Source organism: Phaseolus vulgaris, chromosome 3, assembly GCF_051622355.1.
Source record: "Phaseolus vulgaris cultivar YP4 chromosome 3, ASM5162235v1, whole genome shotgun sequence".
Taxonomy (NCBI): Eukaryota; Viridiplantae; Streptophyta; class Magnoliopsida; order Fabales; family Fabaceae; genus Phaseolus; species Phaseolus vulgaris.
The window spans coordinates 11,547,131-11,565,156 of NC_143500.1; the positions used below are offsets into that span (position 1 = coordinate 11,547,131).

An 18,026-nucleotide genomic window follows, 5' to 3' on the forward strand; every position below is an offset into this window, starting at 1 on the left:
ACAAATATTATTTATGAATTATGAGTATCCATATTTAGAAAAAATGTGTTATTTAACATAATTGGCTAAACTTTATCCAATTAAAATTAAATAAAATAATTTTTTAATAAACTAATATTAGTGATGTGAAAATTTTTCTATTGAAGATTAATGACATCTCATATTATATATAGCTAAATTATGATAGCTAGTTTTGTAAGATTGAATTAGGGTTAAAGTTCACTTCTTACATGAGAGTCATTTAGAGTCTATTCTATTGAGAGTTTGTTGGGCTTACCAAGTCAATCATTATCGGATCACTATCAAACCACCCAACAATATATAGTCTCACGTACGATTTGACAATCTCAATGTGAATGTGTGTTGAAGACACCACATTGACTAGAGATAATAACATTTTATGATATATAAGTGGATGTAAATCTCATCATCTTATGAATATAAAGTTGACTTACTTCTTAATATTCTCTTGTATTATATTTAAAAGAAAATAATTTTAAATTTATATATAATGTACTTTATAAATGAAATTTTATATTTTGTTTATTATAAATGAGGTGTTTACATATTTAGGATTAGGATTAGGATGTTATGAGTTTTTTTTATTGAAAAGCTTGTTCCCTCATGCTGAAATTAGTAGCCTAACCACCAAACAACTCATAAATGAAAATGAAAAATCAATTATTAGTAATGTTCTTGAGTGCACTAGATATCTTTAGCTCTTATTCATAGTAAAGGTCCCATTAAGTACACAATTTTAATTAGGTGAATTATGTGATTAATGTTGCTGGCACAATTTCTACTAAAAACCCACTCAAGTACATTATTATTCATGAGAATTTGAAAAAATTGTCCTCCATCAAAGCCATTTTATGTGCATACACTATACCGTAGGGGTGAAATTTTAGAGTATAGAACTCTTTATAAGGTGCATTCCATGACAAACAGATTTAAGGTTCACTCTAATGGGACCAACTTCTGATTAAAGTAATTTCTTCATATCTATATTTATTTGGGTGATTTTATTTGGTGGTGATGATTCTAGAAGATTTCCAGTATATAAAAAGGTTCTTTTCAACTTTTTAAAATTAGTTATACGTGTGGATGTCTAGTTAGTTAATGTGAGAGAAAAAGTTTTTTTGGATCAGTTATGTATACAAAATGAAATTTATGATAATAAAATTTAAAGAATAATAAAAATAAACATGAAAAGAAAATTTTACTATTTTTATACATAAAAGATACTTCTAATAATAATAAAAATATAAAGCAGTGTGCTTAATAAATTCGAACGTGTGAATAGCAAAATCTGTTACGTGAAAGCATAAGTTCAATAAGAAGTATTGGATACTTCAAGTATTCAAATACGTCCACACGATGATGACCTTCATGCTGTAAGCCTTGGAAAATGGAAAAAATTGATGACCATTACTTCTTGCAATCGCAAATTATCTCTTGCACCCCTAACATTTCAAATTACTCATTATCCTCTTTTCGTTTATAGCATGGGAGCTGCATTGGGAAGATAAAGTAATAATTATAGAATACATATTCCAAAATAAAACTTTTCCCAAATATACATTCTATAAATGTATTTAAAGCAACTGTGGAACATGTAATTTGTTGAAATAAAAATATTTGATTAGTTGAATAATTGGTGAAGATATTTGATTAGTTAAATTATAAGTTTGTATAGTTGCACAAAAGATTATACTTTTTAATTTAGTCTTACTTTGTAAACTCTTTTGTTTAACTCCTAATTTATAAGAATATAACTTTTAAACTTCTTTATTTAACTCCTAATTTATAGGAGTATAATACTATAAGATACTGTATCTGGATAAAAAAAATATATAAATGAAAAATGATAGAGTAAATTTTATTTTTCAATTTATTTAGGAAAAAAAAGTACACTCCAAAAAAAGTATTACAGTCAATGAAAATGAATATTTCTTGTCTGATATGATGCATCAAATGGAGCGCACGTAATCACACGTAATCGTAATGGAGAAAGAAAGTTTATGATGAATCCTAATTGCAAATGAAAAAGAGTAAAAACAGAGAAAAAAAAATACAAAAGAAATTCTTATTTATTTGTGTATTAGAAGTAAAATATATAGTGTATATATAAGAAAAAAACTAAGACCTAGCTGAAACAAAAAAGGAAAGTTGAACCAAACAAACAAAATCCAATAACTTAAAACAGACAAACTAAATATGTTAACAACAAGGATTCTCAAATACATTTTCTCTTCCGGTGGATAATTTGAAATTAATTTTTTAATTATTCTGAATTACTTATTCCGTATCATCCTATAACGAGATTTATTATTAATTAGTTTTCTACAATATTTTTAAAACATACCAGATTATTGGTTATGATCTCTCATTTTGTTTCATAATTTCTTTTATATATTTTTTCTCAATTGAAGTTTTGTTTCATTTTAGAATGTTTTTATAATAAAGTCATTTTGTTTATCCCATAATCAAGAAAAATAACAAAAGATTATAAGGTCTCTCAATTAAGATTAAGATATGGGTTTGGACAATTTGAATAGTTGAAGACCTACCTAGAATGCTAGAGTTTAACCTCGTTCCAATTTGTAAGTAATGGAGTCAAAATCACATTTGAAATCATGAATATTGATTACATTACAATATTTTTGTAAATATTTTTCAATTGATTGTACATGCAAGATAATATAGGATAACTATGATCATTAACAAAAATTATGAAAATATGGTTACAATTTCAACACGTTATTTTCTTTTCTGAAAATACTATGTCTTGATTAAGATTCATATTCCACATCTTACAATATCCAAAATCACACCATTAAATCATACCAAAGCTTACAATTTCAAAAAAAAAAAATCATCAAAGAATCACATAAATATCTAATTAAAGGATTTTTCAATTAAATATATAAAATAAAATTTTACATAAATTATAATTAAAAACCATAAAATAGAAATAAACCAAAGTACCTAATTTCAGTAATATTTTATATTAAAATATAGGCATTTATGAGTATTAATTGCTAAAATTCATATAAAATGAACCATAATTTATGAATTTATACCTTTTTACAATTTTATGATCTTTATTTGAATAAGAACATTTTATTTCCATATTTGGTGTTAATTGCAGGTTTATAGGGAAAAGATTTAGACTAAAGAAGAATGATATAAGTTAAAAAAAGGAAGCTGAAAGGCCCGGAACGCACAAAAAGAGGAAAAAAAATTCAAACGCAGCAGCGGAGTTCTCGCTCAAGCGAGCTATATCTCGCTTGAGCGAGAGAGCTCTAACAACGTTTGAAAAAATCGACGCCTTTCTTGCTCAAGCGAGATATTCTCGCTTGAGCGAGAATGTGTCAGATTAATTGGACTAATTTTATGTTTTATGAACCAACCCATCAACGCGACGCAGTAAGTCACTTAACCCTAGTAAATTAGGTTAAATAGGGGTTAGAGGCTCAATCCTAGTATTCCAGATTGAGAGGAAAATACCATTGAGTGATTTGTAACCAATTGGGAGAATGGAAGGTGTTAGAAGTATGCGTGGTTAATTCTACCCTTTGGGATTAGGAGTTTTATGTTAGAACTCTTATGTATTGAGGTAATATTTAATATATAATATTCTTTTTTTGATTTGTTATTGATATTGTTGTTTTGTTTCTAACTCTCTATGTAGAATCTTAATTCTGAATGAAAAGTATTTTTAGGGTTCTGACCTAAACAATAATACTTAACATATTTGAGTGTTAGAAACAAACTTGAAATGTTAATCACTATTAATGTCTGAGTGTGATTCTAAGTTGTTTTTATAAATATGCGAGAAATTGATATTTAGGAAACATTCTTAAGAGTTATAAGTGAGAAATTGATATTAATGAATTTTCTATGGACATCAATTTCAATAAAAGAACTTAATGTTAACGTGTTAATCAAAATACATGAGAGTGAGAAATATGAAAACTAATCCCTATTTTTCCAACTTGAAGCAACTAATTTTTTGTTTGTTTTCTTATTGATCATCGCCAACACAACCACTTTCAACACACTTTTTATTGTTCTGTTTTTATATTTAATGATTATTGTACTTGATAATTCAACTGTTCCTTGTTGTTGGATCGATATCCATCCTTAGGGACAAATTATTACATGTGACAATGCGGTGCACTTGCCGTAGAAAGTCATCAACCAACCTTTTAAAAGCAAAAATAAAAATTTCAATTATTAGTTTTTTTTAGGCTAGCTTGAGTGAAAATCCTCTTGCTTGAGCGAAAATCAACCCGATAGCATCTCATTTTTTGACCTATTTTCGCTTGAGCGAGATCCCCTCTCGTTTAAGCGAGAATGGACCTGAATGCACCCTATTTTTCACCTCATTCCACTTGAGCAAAAATGAGTCTGGAGCTCACTGTCCTAAGCTAGCTTGAGCGAGAATATTTCACCTAAGCGAAAATAGCTCGCTTAAGTGAGATATGCGAAATAAAACTCCATAATTATGCTATAATTTCATATTTTCAACCAAAATATTTACGTTTAAACTTGAATTTTCATAAACCTATCACATGAAAATTAACATTTCTTTACACATAATGGTTGAGAAACTCCCAAATGAGCTACCTTGTCAACCTATATATATATATATTCATTATAACTCAAGTCATTCAAAAATGAAACAAAACTCAATCAATCTTTATATCTCAAAGGATTCACAATACAATTAAAATCATCCATACTCTCATTCAAACCTTTAAAATCTTAAACAAAATGCATTCAATAACTGATTCATATCTAAATCAAAATATACTATACAAAATTCGCAAAATTATCTACTTTACTCTAAACAAACGATCCTATAAGAAAATTGGAACTGGTGACCACGTTACCCCCACATCCAAATCTTCTAGCCTATGGTTCAATTGAAAACTTGAAATAGCTTCTCTTACATGAGTTTGAGCAGGATTTTACTAAGAGCTTGAACTCCTACCGGGCCTAAGGACAACTTAACTATACCACCGAGTCTTGATAAAAATTCTAACTATATCACTATGACTATAAGTTAACAAGGATTAATCCTGAAGCTAAAAGCATCACATGCAAGGATCTAAACAGAACACCAACCTAACAAGTTCAAAATTTGACTCAAAGAGAATAACATAAATGAACTTACTCTATCAGAGTTTCCGATTTGACAATCTTGTAGTCTTTGTTGCCAGAAGTCCAATGGCGGACTTTGATCGTCAATCTGATGAGCGAAGAAGAGGTCAAAATCTTAGAGAGAAGGAAGAGAAAAGGAAAAAAGAAGTTTTAGAGAGATGATTGTTCTTTTAAAATGAAACCTGAAAAATTGAATTTTCTACTTATATACTCTTTTTATTTTAATAATAAAATATTAATGTATCATTTAAAATATATCACTTATACTCTAAGGTTATTTTCTAAATCCTTACACTTAACTTGCTTTGTCAACTCTTACTTAACATAAATGTGTATTTTGGAACATAGAGACTCTTTGATTAAAATGTTTACCAGTGATGAACGAAAACAATGTTGATTATGCAATTACAAGAGATGAAAATTCAATTAACGATGTAATTTTGCATGAAGGAATTTTAGAAGAGTATTGTAATTTTCTAAAGGGTACATTTCCTACAATTTAAATGCTTAAAAATACATATTTTGATGGGAAATCAATCATTAGTTTTTTTAAAACAAAGAATGGCTAAAAAAACAATTGAATTGTTTGAAAAATGTTTTTTAAACAAATCAAAAGCTTTACTCAAAACTATTAATAATAAAAGAACATTAAGTGCATTGATTTATGAACACCAAGAACACTAGAATTCAAGTTTATAAGCAAATGTAAAAACTTAAGAGCACATGAATTTTTAAACTAGTTCAACTTTCTGAATCTGCATCTAGTCAATCTAGACAATCTAAGCTGATTTTTCACTACAATATTGAAATATCTAATTACTAGAAACACATATGTGACTAGATCAAGACATAAATAATCACTCATTCAAACATCATTCAAGAATATTAGGTAGTGGAAATTATCAATTATTTACAGTACACACCAAACATTGGTGTACAAATTTCAAATTCGAATTACAAGAAAAAAAATAAAAAAAATATCACTTGATGTGTGAGTGACTGACTGTATCAAAAATCCATCTATAACATAATCAACTTTCAAAATAATTGAATTATGAAACGTACTATTAAAAAATATTTCTTAATCAGAATAGAGCTTCCTTGATTAGAAAAATATGAAGATGGTATTATTGAATGATTGAAAGCTTCATTTTAAAAAGATTTTGAAATAATGGAACAGAATAATCAATTATTATGAAATATAATTTATTAATTTGTTTGTTCGTCAATTCAGAAAACATCAAGACAATTTTAATCCATTATAACCTAACTTTAATTATTGACTAAAGATTGAGTTTTTGAATGAAATCCAAAATAATTGATTATATTTTAATTTAATCAATTATATACAATTTATATGAAAATCATGTTTACATAAATTAATCAATTATTATTAAACATAATCAATTATATGCGTATTTATAAAAAATTACTCAAAACTGAGTAAATCAAATATTCTTTATCATATTCAATTGTTTTATGATTTTTTTTTTAAAAACTTTGGTATTACCTTCCTATAATTGAAATACTAAACCTAATGAATTAATTATTTATATTTCAATTTGTTCAAGATCATCTTAAAAATTAATTTATATTTTACATTTTGATCATATTAAAAAGTAAATAAACAATAAAGAGGGAAACATCATGAGATGCAAGCTTTACCAAATTATTATCCAATCAACACATCACGCTTGATATGCTTTGCTAATAGTTTCATCTACAAAATAATAGATTGAATTAAAATAAAAATTAAAAAAATAATGGTTATAAAAATGTAATTTTCTTATTTTCAAATTAAAATTCCATCAATAAATTTCACTTTTAAAATGAATAAAAATTGAAAACTAATTTAAACTAATCTTGTTCCATTTTTGGTTATGAAAATTTATTGAATGATGAAACATTATTTTTTTCATCAAAAAATAATTAAAAATATGTATGATTATTGATGAAACACGTTTTTTTTTCTTAGTGAATATCTAACAAAAGAAAGAGTGCTTAAAGGTATAGAGGACATGGATAACTAGGAAGAAAGAGTAATCTGGAACAAAAAAATTGGAATCAAACAACAATCTAAAATAAACATTACATATAAGAAACTACAAACAATATTTGTAGTCTGGAAACAAAAATATAAAATGTTTATAAATTAGTCAATTTTTTTTATAAATTTATTTATTTTGTAATGATGAATGAGGTATTTGAATAGTTAGGAATAATTAAAAATTAATTTTAAAGATTACCCATTCTGAATTGAGAAATAAGTATTCTGAAAATTCCAGAATGTGTTCATTTTGTTTTCCTAATAATATGTTTTGTAGTTGTTTTTAATATTTTCTGAAATTTTTATCCCGAATAATATTATTTTGGAACATGCATAAGCAAAACTAGTTTTTTTTTTCTTCCAGTGCATCTCTTATGTTATAAATTAAAAGATAAAATGAATAAATTGAAATTTTGAAGGTGCAGAAAGCAGTTTGTAGGGTTTAGGATGCCGAAGGCTGAAAACTCATTTACCGTAAGATTGAGGGTGTTTTATTTCTGCACTCCGTTAAATTTCTTTCTGCACCCATCAATGAGGTAAAATAACTAAAATATTCTATCTAAATTTGACATTATTATGGAAAGCTTTTTCAGAAATATAATATGAAAAATTTATTTTAAAAAACACATTTTCGAAATTCTGTTCTGGAGGATGTTTTCCTTCTTTAAACATTCGGAAAAAAATATTTCAAAAGTTATATTTAAAAGAAGTAAAATAGATTTTTCCAAAATTGATGGGTGGAAAGAGAAATGGATTGGAGTTCAATAAGAAATACCCTAAGATCGAAAGCGGAGAGGAAGCCCAATATACATAGATAATTGCTTTAAATTAATTCTTTTTATAATTTATAATTTTTTTCCTTTTAATAAATATTTAAATTAGTTTTTTCTCATTATTTATTTATTTACATTTTTAATTATTGAAAAGATCAATTTAATTCCTTAGTTTTAAAAAATCGAGTTAATGCCATATATAATTTCTTAAATGCCTGAATTTTTAAGATGGACCATATTTGCTAACGAGGTCATTCTCAATTAGAGAAAATGAGTAACATTTATCCAATTTTTTTGGATATACGGATCAAATCGAATTTTCTTAATTATTTATACCTTTACATATCTGTGTTTTTGGTGTAAATAATTTTTTTTCTAATTCTACTCTTATTTAATATATCCAATTTTATTATTACAATGAAGTATTTTGTTATTTTATATAAATTACTTAAAAAATAAAATTATTTTTTAATTTTTTAAATTAATATTAATGGACAATTTTTATATGCAAATTAACTTCCTTACTTTTTTCTTAATTATTTATTTTAAGGCAACAACAGAAAGAGAGAGCATAGTCTCGTCCTAAGTTTCCACACCAAATCTCACATATCAAATAAAATAACATTCATTTTCAATCACTCTCTTGACTCCATTTCGAACCATTCTAATATTTGGTAGAGTCATTATTCTTTTATTGTGGGTTATGACTCACCTTTCCGTTTTCTTGACATAATTGGGAGGTTACTTGCCACATTTAATCGTCATCAAATAGAAGTTTCTTACTACAATTAATTGTCATCAATGGGAGGTTACTTACCATTAATTGATTTTATTATTGTTGTCTCCTAGAACCACTATATGTAGTGGCTTCCTTCAAGCAATGTAATACGCAGTTCTTGGGTGTAAGTGTTTAACCCATATAGAGAGGATTTGTTTTAGGACTATTTATCTATTAGTCTGAGAGGAATTCATTGTACTCCCAGTACCATTATAGTGGAAGTTTTGGCTCTCTCGCCGGTGGCTTTTTACCTCTATTTAAAAGGGTTTTCCACCTAAAAATTTCTGGTATCATTCTCATTTTCCTTGTTACTTTAATTTCTCATAATCTTTGGTTGAAATTATCACGCTTCCGCACACGATATCCCTATAAATTGACATCAGAGCTTTTCGATAATTCAACCAGGATCTATTGTTCCATAATGTCAAAATTGGATATTGAGAAATTTGATGGTAAAATCAGCTTTGCTATCTGGCGAGTCCAGATGCTAGCTGTTCTCACCCAGAATGGTTTAAAGAAAGTTTTGACAGGTAAAATGATGAGACCAACCACTATGACGGAGGAGCAGTGGGATGAGATGGATGAAAAGGCATTGTCTGCAATCTAGTTATGCTTGTCCCGTGAGGTGTTGCGTGAGGTCATCAACGAGAAAACTACAGCAGGCATATGGAGTAAATTGGAGTCTCTATACATGACCAAAAGTCTTGCAAACAAACTCCGGTTAAAGGAGCGACTATTTACACTCCGAATGTCCGAAGGTACTCCCATCCAATCTCACCTTGATGAATTTAATTCCATCATAATTGATTTGGAAAATTTGGATGTTAAAATTGATGATGAAGATAAAGTCGTTCTACTTATTGTTTCTCTACCACCCTCGCATCGACAATTCAAAGAAATTATGTTATACGGTAATTATCTTACCTTAAGCTGTGATGATGTCAAGACTAATTTACTAGCCAAAGAAAAATTTGATACTCAAATTCATTTTTAAAGTTCTGGTGAAGGATTAGTAGTTAGAGGGAGAAACCAAGAGAAAGGTAGGAACAATAAGTATAAGTCTAGGTCAAAATCTAGAGGCAAGAATTCCAAATATTGTCGTTATTGCAAGAAAAAGGGACATGAGATCTCTGAATGTTATAAATTGAAAAATAAGCAAGATAGAGAAGATAAAGGAAAAGGTAAACAACTAGAAAAATTTTCCGAAGCTAGTATTGTTGAAACTGAATCTAATGGGGATTGTTTTGTAGCTTCCAACACTGAACAAAGGTCTAAAAATGAATGGATTCTTGATTCTGGTTGTACTTTTTACATGTCTCACAATAGAGATTGGTTTACCACATATGAACCAGTTTATAATGGTCTTGTTTTGATGGGAAATGATGCTTAATGCAAAGTTGTTGGTGAAGGAACTATCAAAATCAAGACACATGATGGAATTGTTAGAACTTTAACAGGTGTCAGATATGTCCCTAAGTTGAAACAAAATCTCATTTCCTTAGGCACCCTTGAATCTCATGGGTGTAGATACTCAGCTGAAGGTGGAGTTTTAAAAGTGTCTAAAGGAGCTCTTGTGTTACTAAAGGCAATTCGATGTGATAGTTTGTATGTGTTGCATGGTTCAACAGTTATAGGTTCTGCAGCTGTTGCCTCACCCAACAAAGATAACACTAAGTTGTGGCATATGAGATTAGGCCACATGAGTGAGAAGGGAATTCTAATCCTCAAGAAGAAGGGTCACCTTGGTAACCACTGTAGTGGAAAGGTTGATTTTTGTGAACATTGCATTTTTGGTAAGCAGAAAAAGGTTAGTTTTTCTAAAGCCATACACAGAACCAAAGGTACTTTGGATTATATTCATTCGGATCTTTGGGGTCTGTCAAAAGTTCCCTCCAGAGGTAAATGTCGTTATATGATGACAATTATTGATGATTTCTCACGAAAACTTTGGGTATATTTTCTCAAACATAAGAATGAAGCATTTTCCACTTTTAAAGAGTGGAAATTATTGATTGAGAATCAGACTGGCAAGAAGATAAAGAGGCTAAGGACAGATAATATCCTTGAGTTCTGTTCGAATGAATTCAATGACTTCTGCAAGAAAGAAGGCATTTCCAGACACCTCACCATCCCAGGGACTCCCCAACAAAATGGGGTTGCAGAAAAAATGAATAGAACTATCCTGGAGAGAGTTCGTTGCATGTTCTCCCATTATGGTTTGAGCAAATCTTTTTGGGCTGAAGCAGCTTCAACGACATGTTATCTGATAAATCGCTCTCCTAACAGATCAATTGATTGCAACATTCTAGAAGAAGTTTGGTCAGGTAACCCTGTTAATTATTCTAATCTTAAAATATTTGGTTGCCCTGCTTATTCTCATGTAAACGAGGGAAAATTAGAACCTCGTGCTAAGAAGTGCATTTTCTTGGGTTATGGCTCAGGGGTTAAAGGTTATCGTTTATATGACCAAGAATCTCACAAAGTAATTCACAGTTGGAATGTGACCTTTAATGAAAATGCTATGCTCTCTTCTGTAAAAGATACTGTCATTTCCTCAATTGATACAGATGACCAGGAAGATGCTCGAGAGAAGGTGGAGTTTGAGATTAAAACATCCGCTCATGAAGAAAACGTTCCCAATTCCTCTAGTACCCAAGATGATCAAGTCACTGTTATTGATGGTACAAATGAACATTTGAGTCCACATGAGCAATGTCCACCTAAAAGACGAGGGTTACCACAGTCGTGGTCTATGGCTCAAGAACTTCCACAATAGAGACCAAGAAAACCAACTCAAAGATTAATTGCAGAATCTGCCAACATTGCTTATGCTTTAACTATTGCACAAGAGATGGGTGAAGAAGGTGAACCCAAGAATTACTCTGAAGCTATCTCAAGTGATGACTCAACAAAGTGGATTGCTGCTATGCAAGAAGATGTTGAGAGTCTTCTAAAAAACGAAACATGGGAATTGGTGAAGTTACCAGAAGGAAAACGAGTCATTAGTTGCAAGTGGATCTTTAAGAGAAAAGAAGGGACCCTTGTGTTGAGAGTATAAGGAATAAAGCAAGATTTGTTGTAAGAGGTTTTGATCAAGAGAAAGGTATTGAATTTAATGAAGTATTTTCTCCTGTTGTTCGTCATACTTCAATACGTATATTACTTGCTTTAGTTGCCTTGTATGATTTGGAGCTGGAATAGTTAGATGTGAAAATTTCTTTTCTTCGTGGTAATCTTGAGGAAGAGATTTACATCCAGCAGCCTAAGGGGTTCATTGTTCCTGGAAAGGAGGACTATGTATTTCGTTTGAAGAAATCTCTCTACGGCTTGAAGCAATCACCAAGACAATGGTATAAGAGGTTTGATTCTTTCATGGTTGGACATGGCTACTCCAGAAGTAGCTATGATAATTGTATCTATTTTCAAAAGACATCTGATGGGTCATTTATATACTTGTTGTTATGTGTTGATGACATGTTGATTGCTGCAAGAGATAAATTTTTAGTTAACAAGTTAAAGGCTCAGCTTAGTAGTGAATTTGATATGAAGGACTTAGTTCCTGCCAAAAAAAATTTAGGAATTAAGATCAACAGAGATCGTCAAGCTGGAAAACTTTTTCTATCACAAAAGAAGTATGTACTTAAGATGCTTGACAAATTTGGAATGTGAGATTGCAAAGTTGTTAATACTCCAATTGCCGCCCACTTCAAGTTGTCATCAGATCAATGTCCAAAATCAGACGAGGACAAAAGTCGCATGTATGCTATGGTATGTACTAGACCTGATTTAGCTTATGTTGTTAGCATTGTTAGCAGGTTCATGCATAATCCAGGCAAGACACACTGGGAAGCCGTTAAATGGGTACTTCGTTGTCTGAAAGGTTCTCCAGATCTTGGTTTGATATTTGATCAACATAGAGCTGATCCCGGAGGAGTAGTTGGCTATGTTGATGCTGACTATGGTGGTGATTTAGATCGGAGAAGGTCACTTTCAGCCTACATTTTTACCCTATGTCGATCTGCTATCAGTTGGTATTCTTCACTTCAAGCCATTGCGGTTTTGTCCACCACTGAAGCAGAATATATCGCTGCTACAGAAGGTATGAAAAGGCTATATGGTTTCGAGGCTTGGTAAGTGAACTTGGTCTTCAACAAGATGTTCTTGTTATATTTTGTGATAGTCAGAGTGTTGTCCACTTAACCAGGAACAACAAGTATCACTCAAGGACCAAGCACATTGAAATTAAGCACCATTTTATCCGAGACTGTTGATACAGGAGATATAATTGTTGAAAAATTCTTACGGCTGAAAATCCTGCAGACATGTTGACCGAGCCACTTCCACCGGCTAAGTTCAATCACTGCCTGAACTTAGCTGGTATTATCCATACTTAATCAATGCTTCATGGCGAGAGAGTGTTCCAGTCAAAGGCAAGTCAAGGTGGAGATTTGTGGGTTATGACTCACCTTTCGGTTTTCTTGACATAATTGAGAGGTTACTTGCCACATTTAATCGTCATCAAATGGAGGTTTCTTACTACAATTAATTGTCATCAATGGGAGGTTACTTACCATCAATTGATTTTATTATTGTTGTCTCCTAGAACCACTATATGTAGTGGCTTCCTTCAAGCAATGTAATACACACAACAAACAAGCAACACACACTTGCTTCCTCTCTCTTTTCATATACTCTTTATTTCTGTTCTTGGGTGTAAGTCTTTAACCCATATAGAGAGAATTTGTTTTAGGGCTATTTATCTATTTGTCTGAGAGGAATTCAATGTACTCCCAATACCATTATAGTGGAAGTTTTGGCTCTCTCGCCGGTGGTTTTTTACCTCTATTTAATGGGGTTTTCCACCTAAAAATTTCTGGTATCATTCTCATTTTCCTTGTTACTTTAATTTCTCATAATCTTTGGTTGAAATTATCACGCTTCCGCACATGATATCCCTACATTTATATCTACCATAAAGTGAATCCTAACCTTAATTTGAGCAGTATCACACTCTCTAATATCAAAATTATCAATGGAATAAGAGAAAAAACTTGAAGAAGAACAGAAACTCAAACCATTGGAGAAGAAAAAAAGAGGTTGATTAATCAATTAATTATTTTTCTTTTACATGTTATTTTTTCTCTTCAATTTTGACTCAACAAAAATTATTTGTGTGTATATGTTAAATTTCTATCATAATAGAAGTTGAGTAAAAGAGGAAAATGCGCACAAGCACAACAACGCCTCTGTTTCAACTAGTAGTAATAATAAGAATGTCAAAATGTTTACAATTTTTTTTTTAATTTTTAGATTATTTATTTTAATTTAAATTTAATTATAACACGATGGTACGTAGTATAGAAAAATATCATAATTTAAAACTATTTATTTTTTATTAATTACTTTATAAGTAATTATAGATCTATTAATAATATTTTTATAAAATTTCAAAAAAATTAATGAGCTCATATTTAATATGATTTATTTTTTTTTATTTTCTTCTTTATTTATGATCTCTAATTTTTCTAAGTTTATAAAATTCATATCAGGCAACATTTGTCATCACATGAAAAATAACATAAAATTAAAAAAAAAAAGCATGAAAAACTAGACCAAACCCATGTGAAAAAAAAACAAAGAAACTCCTAAGAATAGACTAAACAACTACATTGGAAGTTTAAAAGAAAAAGAAAAAAATAAAATGTTTATTATTATTGTTAATGTTTTAAAAATATATTTTATTAATTTGATATTATAAAGACTAGTGAATAATTAGAAAAAAATCATTTACCCTTCAAATTACAACAATTAGAAGTCATCTATTACATTTCATAATTTATTAAAATAAGGATAATTATAAATGTCACATGATAACAAGAATAATGATATAATGACATCTAAATGCATGACTATTTACATGGAAAGTGGTTTTTAATTAAAAAAACACAATAACTTTAATTAACGTTATTTACAAGATTAAAATGTCAAGTGGTTTTTAATTAAAAAAACACAATAACTTTAATTAACGTTATTTACAAGATTAAAATATCACTTTTATACAATATATTGAATATAGGTGTTGTGGTAGTTTGAGTAAGACCACCATCTTATACTTTGTGATGGAAAGATATATGATGATATGCAAAACCGTCACATTCTAATATAGTGATGTTCATAAGTCACATTATAAACAATAAAAATTGTCATTTTAAACAAGATTTTTTGTAGTGCTAGTAATGGTCAAATACATGCTTCTTTACATATATTGTGACATGATTAGTGCAATCACTCTGTTTAAAAGCCTTATGCAACCTTTCAAGACAAAATATATAGAAATAAAGTATCAATTCATTGCAGATAACAAATATAATTTTATTAGTGATTATGTGCAAAAGAGTATTTTTGATATTAAGTTTATTGATACATGCAAGGACCTATAAAATAACTTTAGAGTAGTAGTGATATATTCAAAATGACACTTGAATATTTCATTATTAAAGTAAAAAGAATATATAAATAGAAAAATAAGTTATTCAACTTTCATTTTAAAAGAATCAGCTATTATGAAGTGGACTTTAAGCCTAACTCAACCCCATAAAACCGACTCATAGGGTTGAGGTTTGCACCCACTTATATACAATGAAAGGCTCTAATCTCTAGTCGATGTGGGATCTCCAACATCAGCATCTCTCTAAATTTTTACTTTTTCATTCCTCTACCTTCTCTCTAACTTTTTGAACGAATCTCTCATCAGATTGACCATAAGAGTTTGCCATTGGAGTCATGGCAACAAAGACTACAAAACTGTCTGATTAGAATATCTGATAAAGTAATTTCATTTTTGTTATTCTCTTTTAGTCAAATTTTTAACTTGTTAGGTTGGTCACTGTTTAGATACTTGCATGTGACGCTTTTAGCTTTAGGATTAGTCATTATTAGCTTAGAGAGTCCTAGTGATATAGATAGATTTTTTTATGAGGACTCTGTGGTGCATGCCAAGTTTTCCTTGGGCCTTATAGAAGTTGGAACTCTTAGTGAACACTTGCTCAAACTCAAGTAAGGGAAGCTAATTTAAATTTGTAATAAAGCATAGGTTAGGAGATCTGGATGTGGGGGTGATATGACACCAATTTCAAAATCTCCTTGCAAGATTGTTTGCTTTTGAGTAAAGTAGTGTATTGAGTGAAATTAAATGTGAAATACTTGATTTTGTATATTTTGTATACTCTATGTTATTTTTTATGAGAATAAGTATTGAATGTGTTTTGTTTGGAATTAAAAGTGTTGAATGTTACTATGAGTGAATTGAATTGTATTATGATATAATTGATGTTCAAGAAATCCTTATTTTTAGTTCTTTGTTTGAGAATGATTTTGATTTAGAAATCTTAAATATGTATAAAGTACTATCGATTTAAAGAGTAACTACTCAATTATAGTCAGGAATTACTTCTTTCATTTGATACATACCACTTTGAATGAACATTTTTTTGATGAAAATTTGTAATATATTAAATTTTAAAAACTGATTTTTGCATATCTCGCTCATGTAAATTTTTTTTAAAACAATTCCCGAGTATTTTTTTAGTAACTCTTTATGCTTTTTTATGTTCTAATTTTTTTTTATAAAGATATTACAAACCAATGTGTCTTAAATTCTTAAATAGACAAATCTAGGAGTTAAGCTTTTGCTTCTTGTTGGAGATCCCACATCGACTAGAGATTAGAGTCTTTCATCGTATATAAGTGGGTGCAAACCTCACCTCATTGAGCCGGTTTTATGGGGTTGAGTTAGGCTTAAAGTCCACTTCGTAATACTTCTACCAAATTAGTCAAAGAATAAATTCATAAATAATTGTTGTTATGTTTTTATTGATGGATTTTTATATATGAAACTTTCAAAAGATAGTTGTTAGAAGATATTGAAAGTATTTTTTAAAAGTGTTATATGAGATTTGACAAGGATAAGGATAAGGATTATCATACATAATTAATTAACATTTAATATTTTTCACTAACTAACCTTCGTGTTAAGATAACACAATTTAGTTATATTGCTTTATTTGGTAACTACTTTAGGAGTTTACACAATATATTGACATGTATTAGAAAAAAATATATTATTTACATATATTAGAAAAAAAAAAGAAAAATTTACGCTCATAATGGATTTTTCTATGATTTGCTTTTATCCAACATCTTAACTTTTGATTTTTTTTTCTTCGTAAGTGTTGAGAGGATAACATAAGACATTATGAAAAATAATATAAAATAATAATCATAAATACATGTAACTTAACAAAATTTATGTTTCATGTTTCATCGAAGTATTAATATTGTTTCATCTATTCTAGACTTAGACTTTGTTTATCTTTTTGAGATTTAAATATTAGTTCGCCTAAGTATAAATTAATATATATTGTTTAAGTACATATGACATATCATTTAATAAGTCAAAATATACATTCTACTTGAAGTTTAAAATATATTTATTTGTATAATTCTTCAAAGTATAGGATTTAACTTAAAAGAATTTGTCTAATCTCAACTTAAAAGAATTTGTACCAAGTAATAGGTATAGGTTACATGTAATATTTCCAAATTTATGAACATAAGAATTAACAAATTATGAGATTTTCTATAAAGTATCAATCAAAACTAATTGAGAACTATATTTAACTATATTTCATGGTCATCTTCGTTACACTACACCATTTTTTACTTTAAGCCACACTCATATAACAACGTGTAAAAAATCATTGTCTAAAATAGAAATAGGCAATACTTTTTAGATGTTGGGTAAAAGGTAAGCTTTATTTGCATTCTAATAAGTGTCATATTTCAGTAATATTTCATATTAAAAGACAAATACTTATAAATATTTATTGATAAAATAACTATAAATTAACCCTTAATTTATGAATTTAAACTTTTTTTACATATTTTGTGATTATAATATGAATAAGAAAGATTTATTCCCAAATTTTTGTTAATTCCAGGATTTGGGAGGAAAATGGAGATGAAAGGGCTAAAGAAGTTGGAGGTAAAGTTGGAACTCACCTACGCTAGAAGTACTCCAGAGGAACTTGCCCAAGCGAGTCCAATCTCGCCCATGCGAGATCACTCCAGAGAAGTTGGGTTTTTCCTTGTCTAACTCACTCAAGCAAGTTGTAGCTCACCTGGGCGAGAAGTTACTTATCCAAAACCCAACTGGGTTAAATATGAGGCGTAAGGCATAACCCTAGACATCGTTGGGAGA

At 29.2% G+C, this 18,026-nt stretch overlaps 1 pseudogene; it reads left to right on the forward strand.

The window, feature by feature from the left end:
• Positions 1-12,523: 12,523 nt before the first annotated feature.
• On the forward strand, positions 12,524-13,096 carry LOC137839070 (secreted RxLR effector protein 161 pseudogene; annotated as a pseudogene).
• The last annotated feature ends 4,930 nt before the right edge of the window (positions 13,097-18,026 follow it).